Raw genomic sequence first — 12,398 nt, forward strand, 5'->3', positions numbered from 1 at the left:
CAGACCCAGAGAGACAGGCCCTGCGGCCAACACCTGTCACACACAGTCGAAGGCCATGTGCGATGCGGGGTTGGGTGGTTATAAGGGATTCGCTATGGGCGGCGGTGGTTGGATTAATGCATAGTAATTACAATTACTTTACATTAAAAAAAACATAGAAATCAATCAAAGGTTACAGGGATGTTATAGTTAGGAAGTAGAATTTAAAAAAACATAGACATTCACTGAAAAATCAAAGGTTACAGGGACATTATAGTTAGGTTCTGAATTTTCTCATGTAAAACCTTAGAAATTCAGCAGTTATAGTTAGACAAGTTTAGAGTTATTTCAAGTAACTATAACTCGTGACCTAAAGTAACTATAACTCGCACCCTTGCCATGCACTGCTAATGGCCCCTGATATTACAGCACTCATGAGAACTTCTATAACATTATTAAAAATATAAATGAAGCATTAGCAGTCAAATTAATGATGAAAAAACTGTGGATGGTGGGGGTGGGAGTTATAGTTACCTTAAAGCATGAGTTATTGTTACTTGAAATAACTCTATCTATAACTGCTGAATTTCTAAGGTTTTATACGAGTAACTATAAGGTCCCTGTAACCTTTGTTTTTTTAGTGGAGATATATGTATATATATATACATATATATATATATATATGTATAGATATATATATAGATATATATATGCAAAACAGAAAGCGCACTCTCAACAGGTTGCCGTATATTTTGGAAAGCAGCAAAGCCAGTAACATTCAAAGAATTCTTTACACAGTATCCAGGCCTTATGCGTTTCAGACATCTCGTCCTTGGTCACAGGCCAAATGCTTGGATTGAGCAAATGATTGCAGGCACCTGAATTTACGCCCTGTCCAAAGCACTTTTGGTTTTGCCAATAACTTTGGCGCTGTGTGCCGAATCTTCACGCACGTTTCAAAACCAGTACGCATCTCACTTCAGCTGCTGTGTGGAAAGTTTCAGGGTGATTCATCAAGTTGGGACTGAGAAAAAGGGGGTCCCAAAACACATTCTCCCTATGCAATTTCCCACATGGATTTTAGACACCACTACAGCCTGAAGCACAATTTGGCAGAAAGCTAGATCTTGGTCCAGAAAGAGTGCTTTTTGTAATTTGATGTAAATCCATTCAGTAGTTTTGGAGTTATTAAAGCAAAAGGAAAATTGTATAGTTAAGGACATCAAGGGTCCCCGGTTTCAACAGATTTCAAAATAAGAAGTGATTTGACTGCCAACACTTCATCCAGTAAGTGTTGGCAAACATCTTGAGACTCAACACTGAGGTCGAGTCCCAAACAATGCCAAACAAATGCAAAAAGGAGGCAGGATAGTAATACCCTGGCCCCCTAGGCTTGGTAGGGGGCCCCACAGGGACCTCGCTGAAGGGCAAAAACAGTTTTTTAAATTTAACCATGAGTTCCTGGAGGATCCACGAATCCACGATAATGTAAAAAAAAAGACAATTGCGGGCTTCTGCTCTTGTGTTTTTTATATGCCCTCCCCGGGTGTGCCAGGTCCCGGAGTGGATTATTAATTATAATGGGGTAGGGGTATACATGTACCCCCTCCCCCTTTATGCCAATTTCGACCCGGGGGCCATCACCTCACGGGGCCGAGCCATTAACTAATAGGGGAGTCAGCAGTTATAGTTACACTTATCTATAACTTGCACCCTTGACATGCACTGCTAATTGCCCCACATATTACATCAGTCATGACCTCTTCTATGACATCATTGATAATATCAGTGCAACATTTGCAATAAAATTAATGATGAGAAAACTGTGCACTGCAGGGGTGCGAGTTATAGTCACCTTAGAGCACGAGTTATCGTTTCTTGAGATAAGTATATCTATAACTGCTAAATTTCTATAGTTTTGTGTGTGTAAAATCTGACACTAACTATAACGTTACTGTAACCTTTGTTTTTTAGTGAATTTCTAAGGGTTTTTTAATTCTGCTTCCTAACTATAGTACACCCTTGTGAGATCGTAAAAACACTTGAGAGTAAAACTTTACATGTTCTTTCACTGCAATAGTTATCTCTTATAATCACTACTACTACACTATAGGGAGAGACTGGCCTCTCCACTGAGAACTTGCATAAAGATAACTAGTCTATAGAGTAAGGTGAAAAGAGACACTGCCTCTCCATTCAGACCTTTCCTGAGGCTCAGTAGTATGCATAGTAGAGTGGGAATGTGTAGTGTCCTTCGCGTTGACTGGCTCGCGAGTTCGGCGCGCGGCACTTGTATTTAGACACGCGCCACTCTCGCGAACCGGGGCAATGCGAGACGCGTTTTCGGAACGTTCAAGGAGGGCGAGAGACGGTTGTGGAAACGGGCGCTAGGGAAGGAAGCTGCAGTTTAGGAGCACCCAGTTTGTATTTCTTCTGTGTGGTTTCGTGATATTAAATAAATCTTTTCAAACTTACTCACGGATCGGAACACGCAATGTTCTTACATTGTGGCGATGAGGGAAACCACCCATGCAACGAACCCACTGGTAAAGAGGATACAAAGGCTTTTCACACGTCGGACGGAATTTATACTGATGAGTGAGGGAAAACCACGCCTCTAAATCTAGGAAGCTAACCTTAGACACTGGTTCTTGTTTTTTTTTGTTCCAATCCAATAGTTTGTTGTTTTCTCTGCAGCAACAACTAGAATGCTAACCACATTACTGGAATTATTGTGGATCAAACCTTACGCCATTTTGATTCACTAACAGAATACTGTTTAATTTATCATACCTTTTGTATGGTTTTTATAAAAAAAAAATTAGTTCAGTCAAATTGACTGTTTATCATATTCAGCAATTTCTCTGGAATCAGTATGCAGGCCGTTACACCACCACCACCTTTCCTGGAGACTCCTGGTGAACCGCCAATTCAATGGAAACGTTGGTTTGATGCATTTGAAACATATTTGGGAGCGATAGGTGCTACAAGATTTAGACCTGAAAGAAAGAAATGTCTCTTGCTACACTCACTTGGCTTTGAGGGGAGATCTACATTTAAACATTTACCAGACTTACAAATACAGTAAGATGAAGAACTTGATGAATTCCAAGAGGCAGTTAAAAAACTAGAGATGAGATTCAATGAGCATCCAAGTTTAGTTGTTTTAAGACACAAATTCTTCAAACGAACACAGAAATCTAATGAAGACATTGAAACGTACATATCAGCTTTAAGATCATTGATAGCAGAATGCGAATTTCAAAATTTCTGTGATCAGCTAATTAGAGACCAATTTATTTGCCACTGTTTGGACAAAAACATTCGTCAGAAACTTTTGACTTTGGGGAACCCAAGCCTTAACAAATGTATCAGGATTGCTAAAAGTATTGAAACATCTGTTCGATCAGTGAAGGAACTTGAAGACAGTCCTCAAGATCATGTCTGTCCTGTGTTCAATAAGGAGTCTTCTGTCATTCAAAAAAAAGGGGAATCCTCCTTGAGAAACAACAACGCAAAAACATTTTTTTCCCAGTCCAAAATTTGTTTCAAATGTGGAAACAGTTTCCATAAAAAAGGAAGTAAACCTTTCCCAGCCAAGTTCGTTTCTTGCAGATTGTGCAACAAAGTGGGCCATTTTGCTAAAGTTTGCCAAAGCTCCAATATTATGAAAAATAATGTTGGAGATGTCAGAGAAGAAGCTCAGGATGTTCAAGAGAATAATCTTGTCTCAGATATACAAGATATGGTTTTGGTCGTTGATGATAGTGTGGTCAAGTGGCGAGATCCTTCCGATTGCGTTGATCCATATGTGGAATTGGGTGTTGGAGACAAAATTATTAGTCTTTTAGTTGATTCTGGTGCACGTATCACAATGATCACAAAATAACTTTTTCAAGCTACGTGGAACAATAGAGTTCTTCAACCTCCAGACAGAGCTCCTGTGTCGTATGAAGGACGGAAAATTGAGTTGTTAGGTTATTTTGAAGATGTGTTGAAATTCAAAGGAAGAGTTATCACTGGCAAAATTTACGTATCTGTCAAGGGTCTAAATATCCTTGGTTGGTTTCACCAAGGACTGTTCGGTATGATATTAAAACCAGGTGCACACGAGCAAGTGCTTGCCTTGAGAGAGTCAGATGTTGTTGAAAATTTATTAAACGATTTTCCCAAAGTCTTTTCCGGGGAACTTGGGAAAATTAAAGGTGTTAAGCATAGAATAAAAGTAAAAGAAGGTGCTCTTGCCATTAAACACAAAATGAGGGGTGTGCCATTTAGCGTACGTGAAGATTTGGAAAAGGAATTAATTTCTTTAACTAAGTCAGGTATCATTGAACAAATAGAGTCTTCACTGTGGCTTTCTCCTTTAGTTGTCGCTAGAAAAAAAAATGGTGACCTGAGAGTATGCATAGACTTACGTGCTCTGAACAAAGAGATTTGGATTGATTCTCATCCGTTGCTGAAAATGAATGATTTGTTAGCTCTAGTTTCCGGTGCCAAAATTTTTACTAAATTAGATCTAGCTTCTGCCTATCACCAGATTGAATTGGAACCTGAATCCCGGCACTTTACAGCTTTTGTTTCACCGTGGGGTACCTATCAGTATTGCCGACTACCCTTCGGTTTAGCATCAGCTGCGTCAATTTTCCAGAGAGTAATGGAAAATCTACTTAAAGGCATTGATAGAATAGCCATTTTCCAAGACGACGTTCTGATTTTTGGGCCAGATCGTCGATCTCATGATGCCACACTTAGACAAGTTCTGTATATTTTTCAACAACGTGGTGTTGTGTTAAAAAGGGAAAAGTGTGAATTTCTCAAAGAAAAGGTTGAGTATTTGGGGCATGTGATTTCTTTTTCGGGTGTCAGTCCCAAACCTGGTTTGGTTCAGAACATTCTCGAAGCGCCTCCTCCCGCTGATAAAAGCGGTGTCAAAAGCTTCTTAGGTCTTTGTGAATTCTATTCACGGTTTATAAGGGATTTTGCTTCCAGAGTCAGGCCGATCTCAAACCTACTTAAAGCTAAAGTGGATTTTGTCTGGAATAGTGAGTGTGTTGAAGCGTTTGAGTGGATTAAAATTCACCTTTACAAATGCATGGCGCTGAAGCCGTTTAATCCTGAGCTGAAGTCTGTACTCACCGTTGATGCCAGCAATGTTGGTTTAGGTGCTGTCCTTATGCAACAAACCCCTGAGGGTGAAAACACTGTTGGATTTGCTTCCAGAGTCTTAAGAGAATCTGAATGCCTTTATTCTGTAATTGAAAAAGAACCCTTGGCTTGCTGGTGGGCGATAGAGAAATTCCGAACTTATCTCTGGGGCACAAAGTTTATACTCCAGACAGATCATAAACCTCTCATTTTTATACTTAGTGGGAGAAATGTGAAGAATTGTTCACCCAGAATTGCAAGGTTTTCAGCTCGTCTTCTTCAATTTCAATTTGATATTCAACACATTTCTGGTGGTAAAAATGCGCGAGCTGATTATTTGTCTAGGTTTCCTGCTGTTTCCTCTGAGTATGTTTTAAAAGATGAGTGTGACGATGAAAGTTGCATAATTGCATCTGTAGAACTAGGTGATGCAGGTCCATTTTCTGAAGCGGAATGGATTTCTGCTACAGACAGTGATCCTGTTTTAAAAACCGTTTCTAAGTTTATCTGCGAAGGTTGGCCTAAAGAGAGATCACTGGAACCAAGCATTCAACCTTTTTACAAAATTAATGAGGAATTATCGTTGGAGGGTGGATTAGTTATGAGATCGGACAAATTGATACCCCCTCACATTTTCAAACATCAAATCATTACGAAAGCCCATGAGGGACACTTAGGTTCCACTTTCACTAAACGTAGAGTACGTTCCTTTTTCTGGTGGCCCCAGATGGATAGAGAAGTGGACGATGTAATCAAGGGATGTGTTATATGCGCAACAAGTGATAAAGTCCTGAAAACATGTGTACCACCCTTAATGCCTATTGAACTGCCAGAGAGACCCTGGGTGAAATTAGGCATTGATTTGATTGGTCCCTTTTACACCTTGCCTTTAAATTCTAAGTATGCTTTGGTTTTGTTAGATTATTATTCAAAATGGCCTGAAGTTAGATTGATCAACGAACCCAACTCAAAAGCCGTAGTGAAATTCATCAGAGATGTATGCACGAGGGAGGGTTTCCCCGAGTACATTGTCTCTGATAATGAGGTTCAATTTGTCTCAAATGAAGTGGAACAGTTTTTCAGGAGTAGTGGCATTAAACATCTAAGAAGTTCTTTATTTCATCCACAAACTAATGGTCTTGTGGAACATTTTAACCGGGTCCTGGGTGATTGTATAAAATGGGCCATACGGAACAAAGTTGATATTTACTCAGCTACTCAATCAATGTTATGGTTCTATAGGACTACACTCCAATCTTCCACGTTGGTTTCATCCTTTCGAATTATTACGTGGAAGGAAACCAGCCACAGAGTTTAAGCCTGCGTGGATGTTCAAGTTGCTGAAACAAGAGGTGTGTGTTCAGAGTTTAGATCATTTTGTAAGGAAAATGTAGCCAGAGCTCAAATTTCACAGAAAGTCCACTATGATGAAAGGAGGAAAGTGTCTGATGTATCTGTGAATGCCGGAGATTTTGTGAAAATCAAGCTTGGGAGTTTCATCAAGAAAGGTGATTCTAAGTTTTTTTCTCCTGTGTTAGTCAATAAAGTATGTGGTAATGCCGTCAGGGTTGAGGGTGGTCATTGGTGGAATAAGTCTACCGTTGTGAAGGTTCATTCACCAGCAAATACAAGCATTTTAGGCAGCGAAGTTGATAGTCGTAAAAACTGTGACATTCATTTTGATGTGTGCAAAGAACGAGAGAGTGCTGGCAAGGTGTGTGATGATTTCTCCATGGTACGCAGAAGTACTCGTGTAAGACGTAAGCCTTACAGATTTAGATGAAAAGGAGCGGTGATGTTTTCATCATTGTATTGATTGTACACATGTTAAACGTGAACCTTATCTATTTTCTCCATTGTACGCTGAAGTGCTTATGTTAGACGGGAACTTTACAGTTTTTTTTTGTTTTAGTATTCCTGTTTTTTGTATAGGATATTGTTGTTCCGGATTTAATTGTACTCTGCTTCTCATTGCTTGTATGTTTTTTTTTCTCAATGTTTATAATCCTGTACTTATTTCCTAACAGTATGGAAAAGTGAAACTATTGTTTGTACTATTGCAAGGTTTTAAGTTGTAAGTTTATATAGTATTCAAATGTATTGTATGTATCTGTTCTCTTCTTGTGATTTTCTGTAAGAGGAAAACCCATGTAGTGTCCTTAGTGTTGACCGGCTCGCGAGTTCGGCGCGCGGCACTTGTATTTAGACACGCGCCGCTCTCGCGAACCGGGGCAATGCGAGACGCGTTTTCAGAACGTTCAAGGAGGGCGAAAGACGGTTGTGGAAACGGGCGCTAGGGAAGGAAGCTGCAGTTTAGGAGCGCCCAGTTTGTATTTCTTCTGGGTGGTTTCGTGATATTAAATACATCTTTTGAAACTTACTCACGGATCGGAACATGATATGTTCTTACAGAATGGTACTCACCCCACATGTAAGATTTCATTATTCCATACAAAGTATAACAAGTACTAGCCTTCCCTCTGACACCTCTCCATAGGGAAATAAACATATTTATTAGTGTGTGGCAATGGATTTCCCTGTCCACTCATAGTTCTCCCCAGCCTGACTGACATATACAGTAGTATGTAGGATAACTTTGTCTTCTGCACTAACACGTATCTCCACGACAACTGGGATAAAACGGTTTAAGGAACCAATGACATCTGTCTTTCTACCTCTCCTTAGAACATCAGCGATATGTAGTGCTGTCTGTGAAAGAAGTCATCCCTCTGCTAACACATTTTGCCAGAGGTGTCTCTAGTAGGGTTTGAGAGAAATGTGTCTCTCTACAGATACCCCGTCTCATGGTGACAGGTATGCATAGTAGGCTGTGGGGAGAAACTGCCCTGTTTCCTGAGACAAGTTTCTTGCATGATAACTCTGCATAGTATAGTGTGTAGAGAGACTGGCCTCTCCTGTGTGATGGGTCTCTTGGAGGATGCTGGTGCAAATTAGGGTGTGAAAAGTGGCTAACCTTTGTGGCCACAACTCTCCCCATTAAGAAGGAAATACAAGTAAAGTATGGAGTTGAAATTATCTTTCTGCTCATAATTATATCTCGCATAGCAACTATAGAGACTATGACATGAAAACACACTGCCCCCTCAGCTGAGACATCTCCCCAGAGTAACACATGTGCAAATTATGCAGTGGGTAGAGTCTGCTGTCTCTGTTCATACCTCTCTTCACAATAATGAATGTCATTGGTAGAGTCTAAAATGGAGTATCTTGTCTGTTGACAATTGTGTCTTGCACATACAGTGTGCACATTTGAATGTAAGTACATCTCTCTCTCAGACATCTCCTTATGGGGACAGGCATGTGTAGTACTGTGTATACAAAGGCAGAAGGCCTGATTTAGATATTGATGGGTGGGTTACTCTGCCACAACAGTGATGGATATTCTGTTGGCCGTAATCTACATCCCATTACATCCTAAGAGTTTTAGAGTTCAGTGGACGGGATATCTGTTACCGCTGTGATGGAGTAGCCCATCCTCTAATATTTAAATCAGGCCCAGAGATCTGCACTGAAACCTTTCTCCAAAGTGACAAGCATAAATACTAAGATGTGCAAAAGAACTGCCCTCTCCACCAGCACACAGCAGTGTGTTGTATACTGTGAGAATGCATTCGCCTCTGTACAAAAACCTCTTGTATAAGTAGACTGGAAGGGTGGGGTCAGTTTTTTCAGCGGTGGGGCCCAGTTTTGGTAATGGGGGCCGGTTCTGCAGCAGTGCTGCAAAATTGGTACCCAGTAACAAAAGCAGCAGTGTTTCATTCCCCCCCTTTGTTCCGGGGGCTGGTCTGACAAAATTTCCAGGGCTGCTTTGGTTTCCTAGTCCGGCCTTGTTGCATTTAAGGTGCATTTGGCTTCTTTGTTGCTGAGGATCAGTGTATGGACCAACCCGGAGGCATTACTTTGCAGGGACATAATCATGGATTGTCTCAGCTTGGAGAAGGGTTCTTCTATTCCATGGCTGAGCTACATCCGCAAAACCCCTGGCTGCCCTGGGGTGGCCCTCTTTGTTTACAGACCCCGGAAACATTTAAAAAATGGACTAATTAAAGATTAAAGCTTCTTTTTGGAGCATTGTGAGGAAGCAGGTCTGAAAGCGGAATTATCTAAGCACACAGTTTTGACCTACTATAGATTTTTAGAGTCTGTCGAACCAGCTTTTTATTTAACATTAGACCTCACACATTGGGAGATATTGCTTCTCTTCCATTTTAGAGCGGGTACAATGTAGTGGCTTTTGTGTTTTAAAAGAGAGATTGATTTTGAGTGGAATGTAACATCGCCATGCCCTTGTAACAATGCAACTGAACAGTCACTATTGCACTTTATTGTTTTTTGCAGCTTTTACAGTTTTCCACTTAAGCAGTTTTTGAAGCATTTAAAAAAAATGTTAGGGCATTGTCGGTGCAGAGAAGCTTTGTGTCAACTGCAATTGTTGAGCTCTCCTGAAATATGTCCTAGTGTGAGTTCCTTTTATAAATCCGCAATCAGAACAAGAGAGTCAATGGATGTGTAATCTTCATTAGCATACGTTCACGTGTATTTATGGAGGATCGTTGTGACATGATATAGGAATTGTTTTATTATGCTAGTTGTAAATTAGCTGTTTTAAAGTTTTTTATGAGTGATGTAATTCTTTTTTTACAAGTGTGTATAATGATATCTGAATACTGCTATGAATTGTTACTTTATTCATTTAGTATTTTTATTTATATTGTGTTTTTGTTTATGACCTATACATGTTGAATAAAGACTTGTTTGACTGACTTTGAAAGGCGTGTGTAGCAGGGTATCTGCATGGACAGCCCTCTCCTTCCACACCTCTTTCTCAGATAAAGGGAGTGCATAATAAGGTGTGTACATGGACTGCCCTCTCCTTCCAGACCTCTCTCTCAGATGACAGGTTTGTGTAGTAGGGTGTATGGAGAGAGACTGTCTCTCCCACTAAGTTCTCTCTCTCAGATGACGGATGTACGTATTAAGATGTGTACATGGACTTCTCAGATGACGGATCTACCTATTAGGGTTTGTACATGGACTGGCCTCTCCTTCCAGACCTCTCTCTCAGATGATGGCTGTGCATAGTAGGGCGAGTACATGGACTAGCCTTTCCTGTTAGACCTCTCTCTCAGATGACAGATGTGCATGTTAGGCTGTGTACATGGCCTGGTCTATTCTTTCACAACACTGTCTCAGATGACGGGTGTGAGTAGTAGTGTGTGTGGGGAAAGACTGGACTCTCAGTTGGCACCTCTCTATTGGATGACAGGTGTGCATAGTATGGGCTGTCCAGGGACTGTCCTCACTGCGAACATCGCTCTCTCTGATAATTGATGTGTACAGTAGGGTGTGAGAAGAGACTATTCTCTACTCACAACTCTTACAAAGCCAATGGACGTAAATAGTACATTCCCACAAACACCATCTCCAGTAATACTCTTTCGTGCAGTAGCATGTGTGCATTCTACAGTCTATTCAAAGATCATCTTCTCCTTTCTACTGTTCATGATCCCGGGAGAGTCTCTTTTTGGGAAAATAGAAATTAACAATCTACTCATCACAGTACTTACCTCTTACACACTTCCTCTCAAAAACAATAACCACAATATGCATTTCTTCTAATGGAGTGCATTCAGAACTCATCTAACCGTTTTTACTATTCACGATCTTGCGAGCGCTCCTCAATGTCATAAAAAATAATTCACAGTACTTATCCCTTAAGCACCTCCTCTCTAAACCTAGGGGGACAGCATGCTTTTCTATTGCCCTCTTATTTGCCTTTTTTAATTTCATTTTCACAACACCTTCAATTTTTCACAGTAAACAGTAATGGCTGCCATTTCATGTCTAACATTCCAACAGCCAGCCAATCAGAGCGCTCACTCTCGTGAGACTTGCGGTACCCTCTCACAAGTGTGTGAGGAATCGTGGGATAAACCGGCCTCTCGACCAATCACAGTGCTACATTTTTTAATTCATACTCTCAGGTGAAAATCACTGGACTTTCACAAGCCCAACCATCCAAATATCCAATTATTTGTTACCCTTAATTTCTCAAAAGCTAATGAACTGATTTACACCAAATCACAAAAAAGCACAATCTGCGGACCAAAATCTACCTTCCTGCGGAATTTGGTGTAATTCTGTTCAGCAGTTTTTGCTGTAGCTGTGTCTAAAGAAGACTATGAAAAATGCATGGGGATTTTATGTTTTGGAACCCTCCCTTTTTTCTTGAACCCCCCCTCCCTTGATAGATGACCCCAAAACTTACCAGGAAGGAGCTGAGGTGAATGACCTTTTCTTTTGGAAAGTTTGTGGAAGATTTATCAAATGGATCTAAAGTTATTAGCAAACCAAAAAATGCTCCGTCTGTGGAAAAGCAGACCTAACTATAACTACCTACTGGCAACCACCAGTAGATAACGTATAAATCAGTTGTGTTACAAAGGCCCCCACTGCCCCTGCGGTGTGGGGGGGGCAAGCTCCAGGGACCCCCCTCAGTACAGCACAGAACAGTGGCCTGAGACCTCCTGAAAGAGTCCAGAGAGGGGAGCCCTACATTTACTCTACAGGGGGCCCCCTCTAGCTTTGTTATGCCACTGGTATATATATATGTGTATATAAATGTCTTCAAAGTATGTGGATTTGGTGTCAAGAATAGCAAATCATAAGTTACCTGTGTATACTTACTTTAACTATATTTTGGTGGTTGATATTTTTTGTCACAATCTTTTTACTGGTGGCTATATATGCAACCTACAGAAACTCATCCACTTTAGAGAGCTCACATTGGTGTTAGTCAGTACTCTGTATTTCTGGAACGGTCTAGAGTACACACATGGCTACTGTCCATTCAGTCCAGATTTCTCAAGTAGTCTCTGATCAACAGTGACTTGTCCTCCCGTCACAGAGATCTTAAGTAGCCACAGGTCACATATGATCCAAAGATCGTGCCTTGCTTCTGATCAGGTTTGAGTACCAGAGATGTCAAGCCATTGTGTATCAGGCATGGGTATCTCACCCAATCCAGAAGGCTCATGTACTTCCGTCAGGTGTGAGCTCTGTAACTCAGGGGTATATTTATACTCTCTCTGCGCCGAATGTGCGTCAAAAATGTTGACGCACATTCGGCGCAAACCTTGCCCCATATTTAAACTTTGACGCCCGAGCCGACGGATGTCAAAATCCCGCCGTGTGCGTCATTTTATGGATGTGGGAAACCGCCTTGTGTTAATTATATGCAAGGTAGGCAT

This window comes from Pleurodeles waltl, chromosome 3_1, assembly GCF_031143425.1.
Source record: "Pleurodeles waltl isolate 20211129_DDA chromosome 3_1, aPleWal1.hap1.20221129, whole genome shotgun sequence".
Classification (NCBI taxonomy): Eukaryota; Metazoa; Chordata; class Amphibia; order Caudata; family Salamandridae; genus Pleurodeles; species Pleurodeles waltl.